We start from the raw sequence: 14,650 nt of genomic DNA on the forward strand, positions 1-14,650 counted from the left end.
CTTTGGGTATCCACCGCTCGCGCCGATACCCGTCGGGAGCTACTGTTCTAGCTGTACTAGCGATGCTATATGCATGTATGATAGTATTGGAGGTGTATTAGTGATAATATTCGACGATGTACGGACGCATGGAGATGATGTAGTTTTGCTTATAATTGAATGCATCCTAATTTGAATACTACTTTATTTTGTGATTTGATTTTGCTTATTGAATGCTCAAATTGGAAAGTTGCACGTCAATTACTAGGCAGTTGGCCCGAGCAATGGACGAAATTGCTCATCTCACTGGAAGGGGTAGTTTGAGGGGGTGGAGGTGACATCAGTGAAAACTGCACATCCACGTGGTAGGCGGAAAGTTGCACATCCACAGTCAGCTAGTTGCACATCGACTACTAGGCAGTTGCACAAAACGAGGTACTAAATTGCACACAAAAAATTCATCCAAACATACCCATGCGAGATCTAGTTTCGAAGAGCACGTCGTAAGGGTTCCAACGGTGAAAGCGGATCTTAATTTCGATGTTTGGTTCAAAAGTTATGGCTTTTAAAATGAAAAGGAACTCTAAATTAATGTGTTCACACATGGTTGCTTTCCAATCCGTAATTAAAAACATGTTGCATGCCCTTTCTACCTTTTTTACAATGAGAAAGAATCTTTCCTTTTTTGTTTGATGGGGACATAAACTTGCTAAAAGTGACAGCCGCTCCGGAGCGCTAGCGAGCGCCCTGCCGCTCGCTAGATGCGTCCTAAATTTTGTTCTTAATCTTTTGCCAGAATTGAACGAAATTACTCTTAGACCTAATAACACAGTCCTACCAACTTAAAAACTCATATCTTTTTTTTATTAAATGTTGATATTATATCAGCTAATGTAAACTGTAATAACTCGGCCCCACCATGATTAACGGTTCCTAATTACTGATTAACATGGGAATTTTTAGGGAGATTGTAATTAGGATAGGGTATAGATTTGCAATTAAACCAAAACATACGTTCCTTGCGTCACCTGCAAAGTCCCGCTACGTTCTTTTGATTTTTCACCACTACGACCCGTCAGTGGCTGCTCTCAACTTCCCGTCTTTCTTATAGTCTTTTTTGTACCATCGCATCAACTTGGCATACTAGTTGTTTCTGAACAGACGTTTCAACCATGGTATTATAGAAGCATACCACATCACCTTGGCAGGAACCCTCTTCCTGGGGCGCTCGCCCTCAACATCACCAGGGTCATCTCGTCTGATCTTATACCGCAATGCACTACATACCGGGCATGCGTCCAAATTCTCGTACTCGCCGCGGTAGATGATGCAGTCATTAGAGCATCCATGTATCTTGTGCAGCTCCAATCCTAGAGGGCATTGAACCTTCTTTGCTTCGTATGTACTGTTCGGTAATCCATTATCTTTTGGAAGCTTCTTCTTCATTATTTTCAGTAGCTTCCCAAATCCGTTGTCAGATACTCCATTGTCCGCCTTCCATTGCAGCAATTCCAGTGTGGTACCAAGCTTTGTGTTCTCATCTTCACAATTTAGGTACGACCCTTTTTTGTGATCCTCTAACATGCGATTGAACTTCAACTTCTCCCTTTCACTTGGCATTCTCTCTTCCCTACACAACCAAAGCACAACCAAGGAGGAAGGTTATGGATACATAGAGTCACAAGCCATGTGCTATGATTGTTGCTCTACTCCCCAAAATGATTAATGCCATCTGCACTTAAACCAAACGATACGTTCCTTGCGTCATCGGCAAAGTCCTCCCACTTTCTCTCGATTTTTCTCCACTGTGACCCGTCAGCAGGTACTCTCAACTGCCCGTCTTTCTTACGATCTTCTTTGTGCCATCACATCAACTTGGCATGCTCTTTATTTTGGAACAAACGTTTCAACCGTGGTACTATAGGAGCATACCACATCACCTTGATAGGAATGTTCTTCCTGGGGCGCTCGCCCTCAACATCACCAGTGTCATCGCGGCTGATCTTATAGCGCAATGGACAGCATACCAGTCATGCATTCAAATACTCATACTCATCGCGGTAGAGGATGCAGTCATTAGGGCATATATCTTCTGCACCTCTAATCCCAGAGGACGGACAACCTTATTTGCTTCATACGTACTGTCGGGCAATTCGTTGTCCTTTGGAAGCATCTTCTTTAACATTATCAGCAACTTTTCAAATCTCTTGTCAGATACACCATTATCTGCCTTCCATTGCAACAATTCCAGTGTGGTACCCAACTTTTTCTTGTCATGTTCGCAATTTGGGGACAAAAATTTCTTGTGATCCTCTAACATGTGTTGCAACTTCAGTTTCTCCTTTTGACTTGCGCAGTTTCTCTTTGCATCGGCAATGGCCCGACCAAGATCATCAGCAGGCTCATCTGATGCCTCTTCTTCAGCTTCTTCCTCCATTGACGACTCAACTTCTTCCCGCATTGTAGTATCATCGTATTCAGAGAACCCATGGCCAGGATAGCTGTCATCATCCTCTTCTTCTTCATTCTCGTCCATTAGAACCCCTCTTTCTCCGTTCTTGGTCCAACAGTTATAGCCGGACATGAAACCAGACGTAAATAGGTGGACGTGAATGGTTCTCGAGTTAGAATAATTTTGATCATTCTTACAGACAGCACATGGACAATACATAAAATCATCCGGCCGCTTGTTTGCATTAGCCGCAAGAAGAAAAGTATGCACACCATTAATGAACTGGGGAAAGCATCGGTCATCGTACATCCATTTCCGGCTCATCTTCATTACACAACACCGAAAAGATCAAATTAATACAAGTTCATACACACTTATTCTCATAAAACAATATACAAACTCCCTAGCTAAATCATTTAAATGAAAGAACAAATGTGATCAAGATCACAACTAAGTTAACAATTGATCCAACAGCATAATGATACCAAGCCCCATTATCAATGGCATATTTCCTAATCTTTCTAATCTTCAAGCGCATTGCATCCGTCTTGATCTTGTGATCATCGACGACATCCGCAACATACAACTCCAGTTTCATCTTCACTTCTTCAATTTTTTCAATTTTTCTTTCAAATACTCGTTTTCTTTTTCAACTAAATTTAACTTCTCGACAATAGGGTCGGTTGCAATTTCCGGTTCACATACCTCCTAGATAAAAATATCTATGTCAACTTGGTGGGCATAATTGTCATAAACACGAAATGCAACAAATAGTTATAAAAGAGAATATACCACATCTGAATAATAAACCGGACGAGGGCCGGCGGGGACGGATATGAAAACCATGCCACTATGTATAACAAACAACGTACGGGTAAGAAAATTATACAAGTAACTATCTGAATCACACAAACATGTTTTTTAATAAAAAGGATAAGAACAAGAGACTCACCAAGGTGGTGCCGGCGACGGGATGGTGCGGGCGATCGACGGTAGTTAGGAGGGGAACGGGAAGGCATTAAGTATACCACACCTACATATGCAAACTAAGAAGTTAATTTGAGCTCAATTTGCATAAAAAAATAAACTACCACATATGAGTACTCGTAAACTAAAACCAACAAATAACTATACTTATAGAGCATTGCAAGAGCTAATCTATCAATGAGAGATGAAAGGACAGAGTTGCTAACCTTTGTGAACACTTGGATGGATGGGGCGCCTTCAAATCTTGACAAATTTTGGCAAAAATGGAAGTGAGCTCGAGCAAGAGGAGAAGAAAACAGAGAGGAGGGGGAAAACAGAGTGCTTCGGCTTGGGCTGGACGAAGCACTATATATAGTGATATCTTTAGTCCTGATTGATTATACAAACCAGGACTAAATGAGCTCGTGGGGGCCCAAGCCTGACAGAAGCCTGTCATCACCCCTTTAGTCCCGGTTCGTGAAACGAACCGGGACTAGAGGCATGTCACGAACCGGGACTAATGATCCACGCCCCTAGCCATTGGAACCAGGATTAATAGTCACATTAGTACCGGGCCGTTGCCAAACCGGGACTAATTGGGCTCATGTAAAGTCGTTTTTCAACTAGTGTATCTAGTCTCGGGATATCATATGCGATCCTATGTTCTCCGATTCTGAGGGAGCAAAACTAGTAACCGTCATATGGGCGATCTAGACCTGGAGCAACAATGCTACACATGATAAGAGAGAGCTTGATCCTACTCAGTCCATGAAGAAGACCCAAGAGGCTTTAGTTGTGCTCGAGCTACCCCGCAACCATGCCCAGATCCTCCCAGGCCATGGTTGGCGACCACGGGACTTAGCTTGGATTAAAATCAACACTGATGGCAGTGTTGCAATGGAAGCTAGAAGGGGTGGAGCAGGAGGGGTTGCGAGAACCCGCTCATCCTTCTTAGCTGCTTGGTGCAAGCCTTACCCGGGAATCACAGATCTTCTCATAGCCGAAGCTCTCGCTCTACGCAATGGTGTTCTATTTGCATATCTCATAGGCTATGCTGAAGTGGTTTTCGAGTCTGACAATTTGGAGATTGAGAATCTCTCGAACTCGCGTCACAGTGACCGTGTGGTGGTGGCGCCTATCTTGTCTGAAATTAGGGAGCATGTTCTTTCGTTTTAAGTCTTTTGTAATTCAGCATGTTGGTAGGTCTTCGCCAACGCCAGGTGTGCTGCGTCCTCGTCGCGCACGTAACAGCGACGTTCGAGTTAATCCCACCCACTGCCAACGCCAGCCGCAAGGCATGCATAATTCTCATTGGCGCCGCGTCACCGGCGACCGAAAAGCGTCTCTGCCGTCCATCCTATTCCTAGACCATCCAAATCAACCGATGACGGACGGAGGAATCGACCGACGCACGCGACGCATTGCGAACGGAAGGAGGGAAATATGGAAAGAACAGAGGAGAAAGAAGAAGACAGCCACAAGGAGCCAAACGGCGCGAGGCGACCGAGCACAGCAGCAGGTCAGCGAGCGGCGCGAGAGGGAGCCGACACGTACGTGCGCGATGCTGACGCTGACGCTGACGCCCACCTTTCCCTTTCCCCCGGTTACGCCGCCCCCGCCTAAGCAGCTCTCTCGCCTAAAGCCTAAAGCCTATAGCCTGAGAACGACCAGCGGCAGCCGATCGACCCCAAATCCTCTCTCGATTTGAGGCATCCTCCGCTCCACCGGGCAGGCGCTCTCGTCGCCTCTCTCAGACCACGGGATTTGGCCAGGTAATTAAGGCAATAATCGTCCTGCTATCTTGCTGCAATTCTCGCCGGAGTTTAGTGATTCTGCGCCATGGTTTGCTTGCTTGGCTTGCTAGAGACCTGGGGTGGTTAGCGCGTGCTCCTAATTCTACTTCTGAGGGAGGGAGCGCTGCTTGTTTTCCATTCGGCCAACAAGTAAGGAATTTGTTAGTTTGTGTGCTGCTCTGCTTGTGGTTGTGTGGGGATTTCTTTGTTTCTTCCCTCCAACGGCAACGGAGATCTTTGCCAAAGATCGCCCGGACCAACATTCACCTCAGCATGCTCGGAATTGAAAGTCTTTATTGCCGATCGATCTCACTTTCCCCAAATTCACTCTATATATGGTCGAAAGGATCCTACAGAGAGATCGATAGATTCTGATTCTGTTGCTGGTCGAAAAGATCCTTAAGAGCAATCGGGAGATTCTGATTCTGATGGTACCGTGGTACGTGTAATTCTTGTGTGAACAGTTATTGAGTAGTACTAGCAGATTCATGTGTTAGCTCATTCATTGTTGCATAACTGCATTTCTTGCATGTCTCTTCCATGATTACCAGACATATATGCCGAGTCATGGTATTAATCTGTGAGCCTTTTTAAGAATACATTCCATGTTAGGGCAACTCTAACCGAACCCCAATCTTCTTGTTATATTTACTCCGGCTCGCGGCGGCTGAGTAAAAAATCGCCATTCTCTCTTCCTCTCCCCTGCCTCCTCTTCTCCCCCTTTCCCCGTCACTGGCGCGACCCTCGCCTCGATCCGCCGCCCTCCCTCCTCCCGATGGCGGGACCTGGTGGCCGCCGGTCCCCTCCGTCGATCCGCGACGCGGATCCGTGCCGCCATGCCCGCGGGTCATCGTCCGTGGGCGCTTCCTCGAGCCGCCGCCGGTCCCCTCCGCCGATCCGCAACGCGGATCCGTGCCACCACGCCCGCGGGTCATCGTCCGCGGGCGCTTCCTCGAGCCGCCGCTGGTCCCCTCCGTCGAGCCGCAGTGCGGATCTGTGCCGCCACGCCCACGGGTCATTGCCCGTGGGCGCTTCCTCCAGCCGCCGCCGGTCCCCTCCGTCGATCCGCACCGCGGATCCGTGCCGCCACGCCGGCGGGTCATCGTCCGCGGGCGCTTCCTCGAGCTGCCGCCGCTCAGCCGATCCGAGTAGTACTAGTAACAGATCCTACAAAGCTCATTCATTGTTGCATGACTGCATTTGCATGTCTCTTCCATGTTTATCACACATATATGCCGACTCATGGTATTTTATTTGTGAACCTTTTTAAGAATACTTTCCATGTTAACCCACTAGCTAGGATTCTATGTGTCATCTGTGTCTTCGCGCCAGGGCAGGGCACCCAAAGCACGAGCGAGCATTTTCGATAGTTGTTATCCCAACTATCCGAGCCAGACCTGATACATTACATTTCAGGAAAGGCATATAGTCATTCAGTGCTCCATGTGCAGGCAGTTTTATGGTAATATATATTATGATCCTACTCGATCCGTACAAGATAGTACTTGTTGGTTGCCGATCATCTCACTGAACCATACTTCAGCGATCGAATATGCTGTGCTTCTCCCTATTTGAGAAGGGAACTTCACCCATTTCGTTGATCTTTAATTTGAACCACACTTGCCCTCGCCAGTCATGTCCATAGTGGTCATTTATGGCTAGCCCACTCATTTCACACTCAAGGCCGGTCTCTAAGAAGTGACATGCCGTAAATATTTCATGTTATTCATGATCAGTATATTCAGCATAACTCGTGTATTACCAGTTTCAATCAACTTGCGTCTGAACTGTAAATCTGTTTACTCAATCACATATAGTGTTTCTCTTGTTTTTGCATACTGAAAATGGGTGGGAACACCAGAGGAGGTGGACATTATGAAGCATTGAAGAGCTACAATCTGGGCAAAACGTTACGTGCAGGCACATTTGGAAAAGTGATGATTGCAGACCATAAGCTTACAGGACACAAAGTTGCTATAAAGATTCTGAACCGTCGTAAAATGAAAACTACGGAAATGGAAGAGAAAGGTATGCCTCCTTCTCCTTGTACAATGGTCTAGGATATATTCGACTTGCCTGTTCAGGATTTCGAGTTATCTGCTTTCACTAGTAGAAAAAGGGCCTTTAGTCCCGGTTCATAAGGGCCTTTAGTCCCGGTTCTGGAACCGGGACTAAAGGGTCATTACTAAAGCCTCCCCCTTTAGTCCCGCCCTTTAGTCCCATCAACCGGTACTAAAGAAAATTTTATGATTTTTTTTGAAATTCTTTTTTGATTTTTTTTTCAAATTTCTGAATTTTTTAACCTCTAATCTCTAATCACCCCTCATCACTGCTCAATTTAAACTCTAATCTCTAATCACCCTCATCATTCCAAATCATCTAACTTCCCGGACGGTCACCCATCCTCTCACTACTCCAGCCTGAGCACGCTTAACTTCCGGGTTCTATTCTCCCTTGTTTCCAACTCTGCACTTGTCGTTTTCTGACAATAGTAAGATGTCAATCCTATTAATCCTCAGGAATTTAGTTTGAGCATGAAGTCACACATTTCACTGTTTGAGTTTGAAACTATTGTTCTAAAAAACAATAATTATTTAGTAACACTAATATTTCTTGAATAAGTAGTTTGACCATAGTTTGACCACAGTTTGACCAGATTTGACCAAAATTCAAAAAAACTGAAATAATTATTTAGTAACACTAATATTTCTTGAATAATTAGTTTGACCATTGTTTGACCACAGTTTGACCAGATTTGACCAAAATTCAAAAAAACCGAATTCTTGAATAATTATTTAGTAACACTAATAATTCTTGAATAAGTAGTTTGACAATAGTTTGACCATATTTAACAAAAAAACAAAAAAAACAGAAATTTGAGCATAACTTTTTTTCCTTTTAGAATTTGAGGATTCTAAAAAAATTCCTAACTAGTACATGTAGTAACATAACTACATCTGGAAGGATTTTAATTTTTGAAGTTTTATCATTTTCTTTTGCTTTTTACAAAACTGAAAAGGCGATCCACCGGGGGGGGGGGGGGGTAGAGTTTGAAAATGGGACCTTTAGTACCGGTTCGTGCCATAACCGCCACTAATGCATCAAACCCCATTAGTACCGGTTGGTGGCTCGAACCGGGACTAAAGGTCTAACCTTTAGTACCGGTTGGTGCCACGAACCGGTACTAATGGGCATCGCACCCTTTAGTTCCGGTTCGTGGCACCAACCGGTACTAAAGGTCGCATTTGAACCGGGACTAATGCCTATACGGTGCCCTAGTCACTCGAACCGGGACTAATGCTCACATTAGTCCCGGTTCGTAATGCAACCGGGATTAATGCTCTTTTCTGTCCGAACCAAAGCCCTGTTTTCTACTAGTGCTGGTCAGACTTGTGGGTGTGTTCCTAATTCCCACTTAATCAATTAGTCGAGATAATGTACATTAGTATAGGATATATTCGGCTTTCGTTAAGAAGAAAGTTCAGCTTGTGTTGTTGCTGTGAGTTAGTAGAATTTGCATATGCATTTTCTTCATAGGCTCAATGTCTAACACTTTACTTCTATTGTTTCTCATATCTTATTTCTAGCAAATAGAGAAATCAAGATATTGAGGTTGTTCATTGACTTCATTCACCCTCATATCATCCGGATTTATGAGGTCATTGAGACACCGACGGATATTTTTGTTGTGATGGAATATTGCCAGAATGGTGACCTAGTGGACTACATTGTTGAGAAAAGGCGGTTACAGGAAGATGAGGCCCGTCGAATCTTCCAGCAGGTGCCTTTTCTGCTCTTGCCATGTAGGAAGACAATTTTTGGGAATAACAATATGTTGAGCTTCCTATTTCGACCATCAAATGTATGGACATGCTTGCTAGTTGCCGACCTTCCTCATGTGTTTACTGTGCAAATCGCGATCCATTTGCTTGGTTTGCATTCGTTGACTAAGTTTTACCGATAATTTTTTGCTCGATGATGTTTTTTTCGGGAGGGGCCGAAAAAACATGGTTTACGGAAAATGTCAGACTATATTATATTTAGGCTCGTTGCTTTTCTCGTTTGTTTGTTTTTTTTGTATCATTTGGCATCTTCATCTTTTCATGCCTTGGTTATCTTAGTATCAATAATTAAATCAATTTTTGTTTAAATGGCGTGTTATTCTTCAAGCCTTGATTGTCTTAATCTCAGTGCTTAAATTAAATTGTCCTTTAAAACATAAAGAGATGGTATATCCCTTCTGAAGGCGAATTTGTAATTTGAAGGGTTCTTTCTGATTCACTGAATGCATATTGAGATTTTCTCTCAATTGTTTTTTCAATTAAATTTTTGTTAAACATATTATATCTGGTGTTGAATACTGCCACACAAACATGGTTGTTCATCGTGATTCTAGCTGCGGGAGTCTAAACTATGCCGCACCATAGGTATTCACTTATTTTATTATTTGAGTCCTTATCCTCATTCTTATTCTCACGCATCGTCTGGGTTAATAGCTTTAGTGAGTGTTTCTGCATAGGTTATCTCAGGTGAATTGTACGCTGGACCTGAGGTTGATGTTTGGAGCTGTGGGGTGATACTTTATGCTCTTCTTTGTGGTGCTGTTCCATTCGATGATGACAACATTCCCAAACTGTTCAATAAGATAAAGGTGAGACAGAACATTTGTAGATTTAGATGGATCTGACAAGTGTTTACCTTTTTTCCTTCTGGAAATCAACAAATTCATGTAGATTAGTTGGACTTTATAATTCAAATTTTTTTGGAGATTAGACTCCCCCTTATTTGGTGTTATAGGGAGGCTTCTATATCCTTCCAAATCATCTATATGATCTTGCAATGGATTTGATCCCAAGAATGCTTATTGTTGATCCCATGAAGAGAATCACAATCCGTGAAATTCGAGACCACCCATGGTTTCAGAATCGCCTTCCTCTCTACCTGGCAGTGCCTCCACCAAACACAGCACAGCAAGCCAAAATGGTACCCCATCTATTTCACATTTCAAGCGACTATCATATCTGCACAATAAAACTTTTCAGCCTTTATCCACTTACATATATAGGATTTTTAATGGATGATAGGAAAATTAAGAACAATAATATTTTCGTGAAATGCTCTCTTTTATGGGTATAATTTCATTGTAATATTTGCAAAGAAAATATAATAGAAATCAATGGCCATAGTTGTGCCCTTGTTTTCAGAAAGGTATAACGTCAAGTCTCCATTCAATGTTGCTCTTTATTTATCAAAAAATTTATCGTTTACTCCCTCCTTTCCGGTTTATAGGGCTTATCTCACCTTTTTTGGTTTCCAATTTAAGGGGCTCATCTTCAGCTCATTTTTAGTTTCCAAGGCGCATTAAATCTTTGCATGCAAGAATTAAAAAGGAACACACCAATGCATGTAATGTTTCTACTCATCTAGTGTTCAAGCATGCATCCATTGCAAATAATCGAAATTAATGCATGATTTTAATTGAGATAGTTTTGTAAAATACGAGATACATTCTTCCACTCACAAAACGCTTTGGTTTATGAGATTTCAGATTTGATCCCTATAAACCGGAAAGGAGGGAGTATTATCGAGCATATAAATGTTGTTTCTATGGCAATGATATGCTGATTTGCTAGATGTTCATTTCAGGAGATTGACGAAGATACACTTCAAGATGTTGCCAATCTGGGATATGACAAAGATCATGTGTGTGAATCGTTGTGCAATAGGCTATAAATGAGGTATATTCAAACAAAAATCAGTGGTTCAGTCCTTTCAGTTTTCATAACTGACTTTATACTATATGTTTCCAGGAAACTGTTGCATATTACTTGCTTTTGGAGAATCGGTTCCGGGCTACTAGTGGCTATTTGGGGGCTAACTATCAACAAGAAATGGTTAGTCCACATTTGCATCATCTGTGACCTATTTAATGCACCAAAGGTTTAAGCACTATTAACTTTATGAATGGATGGTTCTCTAGGACATGAGTTTTAATCAGTTTACTCTATCAGAATCAGCAAGCCCAAGTACCAGGAATTATCTTCCAAGAAGTAATGATTCTCAAGGCAGTGGCTTGCGGCCATATTACCGCGTTGAAACAAAATGGGCTCTTGGGCTCCAGGTCTTGCAAACTGTCCACTTTACTTTGCTTTGTTTTGCACATTCAGCTGTTGAGCTAATGCATAACTTATCCAGCAGTCTCGAGCTCAACCTCGCGCGATATAGATTGAGGTTCTGAAGGCACTTAAGGAATTAAATGTCCGTTGGAAGAAGAATGTGGACTACAACATGAAATGCAGGTGGTGCCCTGGGTTTCCTCAGGTCAGTGATATGTGGTTAGATGCCAACCATAGCTTTGATGATGACTCTACTATCATGGATAATGGTGACGTTAATAGGAGGCTACCAGCTGTGATCAAGTTTGAAATTCAGGTCTGCAAAACCTTCTACTACTAAACTTTCTTTTTGCAATAACAAAAAAAGGGATTTTCTACTCAATATCGTCTTCATAGTGGCGTCACTAGATAAAATAATGATTTTTCTAGAGCCAATATATTTGATTCATAATGTTACCAAGTGACCATTGTTATGTCTTGCATGTGTCTGCTATTGCCAACAACTATTGTCGACTGACTCATGCATGTTGGTAGAAATAACTTCCCATGTTTTAAAGCTGCACAGTGTTGGTGTTAGAAAGTACAATTCGCCGGCATGGTATTGTATATATTGTATATTTGGTTCTAACTTTAATTTATTTTTTCTCCAGCTTTACAAGACCAGGGATGACAAGTACCTGCTAGATATGCAGAGAGTTACTGGACCTCAGCTCCTCTTCTTGGAATTTTGTGCGGCCTTCCTTACCAACCTTAGGGTTCTATAGCTAGTGCCTGTTCTGGTTGACTGGTGAATATGACTGTCCCATGTGGTGCGGTTCATCGTCGCAACGGTGAATAAGTGATGGTGTGCAAGTATATAGGTTGTGTGTTTCATCTTCGGTTTACCCAGTCCCAGACAGAGAACCGTGTTTGTTTGAGTGACTAGTCCTATGTCAAGCACCAAAAAGGTTAAGTGGTTGTTATAAATAAGACCTATGTATGGTAAATAGGTTGTGGTGAACCTTTTCTGATTCTCCAAGCTGCGCCACGTACTGCTGGTGGTGATGCGACAGCACAAGCTTTTGTGATATCATTGCATGATCTAGTTTCTATTTGCCTTGCTGTTGATTATGGTGATGTTGTGTGCATCTACAGTGCAATGCATGACGGCAGGCGTGCGGCACGGCCATAGAAGTGGAAGCGCCGGGCTGCCACAGGGGCCAACCACGCGATGGCGCATGTGCGGGGTGGCGACGTCTTCGTTTGGCGGCGCCACGGCGGTGCTCTGGAGCTCAGGTGTGGTGCGGCGGCTGCGACGTCATTTTTCTCGGGTGGTTGTGTGCGGGCCGTCCTCGACCAGATGCGGAAGGATCTATTGCCGGGGTTCTGTATGCGTATTGGCCGAGGGCGACGAGGGTCACGCGCGTCTGGCTCCGCCATGGCTATCGGCTAGGGTAGTGGGCAACGTGGCAGTGGCGGACTGGCGGTGGTTGGTGTGTGCCCAGGACGGCGAGGTCTATCTCTCGCCATGTGGATGGTACGGGCTATAGGGTGGATAGGGCTGGGATTGGCGGCTTCCTACATGGCTTCTGGGTGGGTGAAGTTGCGGCGTGGTGGCAGTGGTGCCTACCCGGTGGCACCGTGTTGGCGGTGACGGTCTTCTCCCGCGGGCGCGTGGCCGACGGGTGTTGTAGGTTTCCGCGGCGGTCGTGGAGCAGGTCGCGGGGAGCCGAAGGAGGTGGGTGCTTGGCGGCCTGGGGTAACGGCTACCCCCAGGTGGTTGGAGGTGCCGGATATGATGGGGGTCCCCTATATGGATCTTGATTGGCCAGATTTGATGTCGGACGCCCAACCCTCCTGGTAGTGTTGGTTGGTAGATGGCTGCATGGGTGTGTTGGCTACCGGTGTCGGGGTTGGCTTGCCCCCCCCCCTTACCGAGGCTAGTTGCTCCTCGCGCGTGCCCTGGTCACTCATTGCTCATGTTAAGGCAATGTCTTGTGGATTAGTTAGGACGGCGACTACGTGTTACGATTTTGATGATGAGTTTGTCTGAGGATTTCATGACAGTGGCACTGGATGGCGGGCTACACCTACACGGATGGCTTTCCATCAGGCTCCATGAGTGACGGCTTCACTTCTTGGTCGTGTAGGAGGTAAGGGATGTAGGGACGGGAAGCTCTGGCCTGCTCCGATAGTGCACAGATCTAATGAGGATCCGTTTGCCCTTGTTATGGTGATGACCAGGGCGCCTCCTGGTGGCTCTAGTGACTGTTTGAGTGAAAGTTTCTCGTGTGGAGCAGCCATGGCGGTGCCCGTGGGTGTCGTTCTCTTCCTAAGTATATCCGGCCTCGTCCCTATGCCATGGATCAGGCTGGCGTGATTTCTATTTTTGTTTCCTTTTTTCATTTCCTTATTTCTTTTGTTTCTTTCCTCATTTTATAAAATGTTCCAAATCTCAGTAACTGTTTGAGAAATTGGAACATCTTTGAAAATTTTAAATTATTTTGAAAATTACTTAACATTTTTGAAGGAATTTTTTTAAATAAAAGAAAAAGGGTACTAAAAACCGAAACAAAGAACCACCAAGGAGAGAAAAAAAATTAGCAGAACCCGGAACTGGACAAGCCCACCTTGCTACAGTTTGCAAAGGTTACTCCCTACCTTCTCATGTGCAGACAAGTGGCGCCTACATGAGCGCCACTATTGGTAACATGCGAGTTTTGCATTTTTCGTAGATCCGTTGATTTAAAAAGTTTTATGTCTTGAACCGTCCGTCCAAAGATCGAACCATTTTCACTGTTCGATTTCTTCTGTCGAGATCTTAGAAAGAAGATCCTATGTTAATAGGTTTCAATGAACTTTTTTTCCAAAACAAAACCGGAAATCAAAAGAGAAAACAAAATAATAATAAAACTATAGGGAAAACAAAATCAGAAAAACAAAACTATAAACCAAAAGTGAATAGTGAAAAAAGAAACAGGACAAAAAAGGAGCCCGGAAGCACCGTTATAGTGTTTTCATTATTTTTGGAAGCACAAAATGTGTTTTTTTTCTTTTTCGGGGGGAAACACAGTTGTGCTTTGTGCTCTTCCCGTGGAAGCACATGTGGTGCTTCTCATGGTAGAAGCACAAACTTTCTTCCAACAGGAAGCACATATTTGCTTCTTTTTATTGTATGCAATTATTTTTCCTCAAAACCGATGAAAAGAAAGCAAATATAGAAAACCAAAAAACAAAACCATATAAACCTGAAAACACATTCATAAAAAGAAACCAGAATTCCAGAGGAAACGCCTAGCACGCGACATGTGGCTATTTGAAAAGAAATGTTTATGAAAATAAATAAAAGTGTTAATGTCCATGTA

At 43.7% G+C, this 14,650-nt stretch overlaps 1 pseudogene; it reads left to right on the plus strand.

Annotated features, from left to right (window-relative positions):
• The first annotated feature begins 5,038 nt into the window (after positions 1-5,038).
• Positions 5,039-12,395, plus strand: LOC123080730 (carbon catabolite-derepressing protein kinase-like; annotated as a pseudogene).
• Positions 12,396-14,650: the final 2,255 nt, after the last annotated feature.

The sequence above is a fragment of the Triticum aestivum genome, chromosome 3D (assembly GCF_018294505.1).
Source record: "Triticum aestivum cultivar Chinese Spring chromosome 3D, IWGSC CS RefSeq v2.1, whole genome shotgun sequence".
Lineage (NCBI taxonomy): Eukaryota > Viridiplantae > Streptophyta > Magnoliopsida > Poales > Poaceae > Triticum > Triticum aestivum.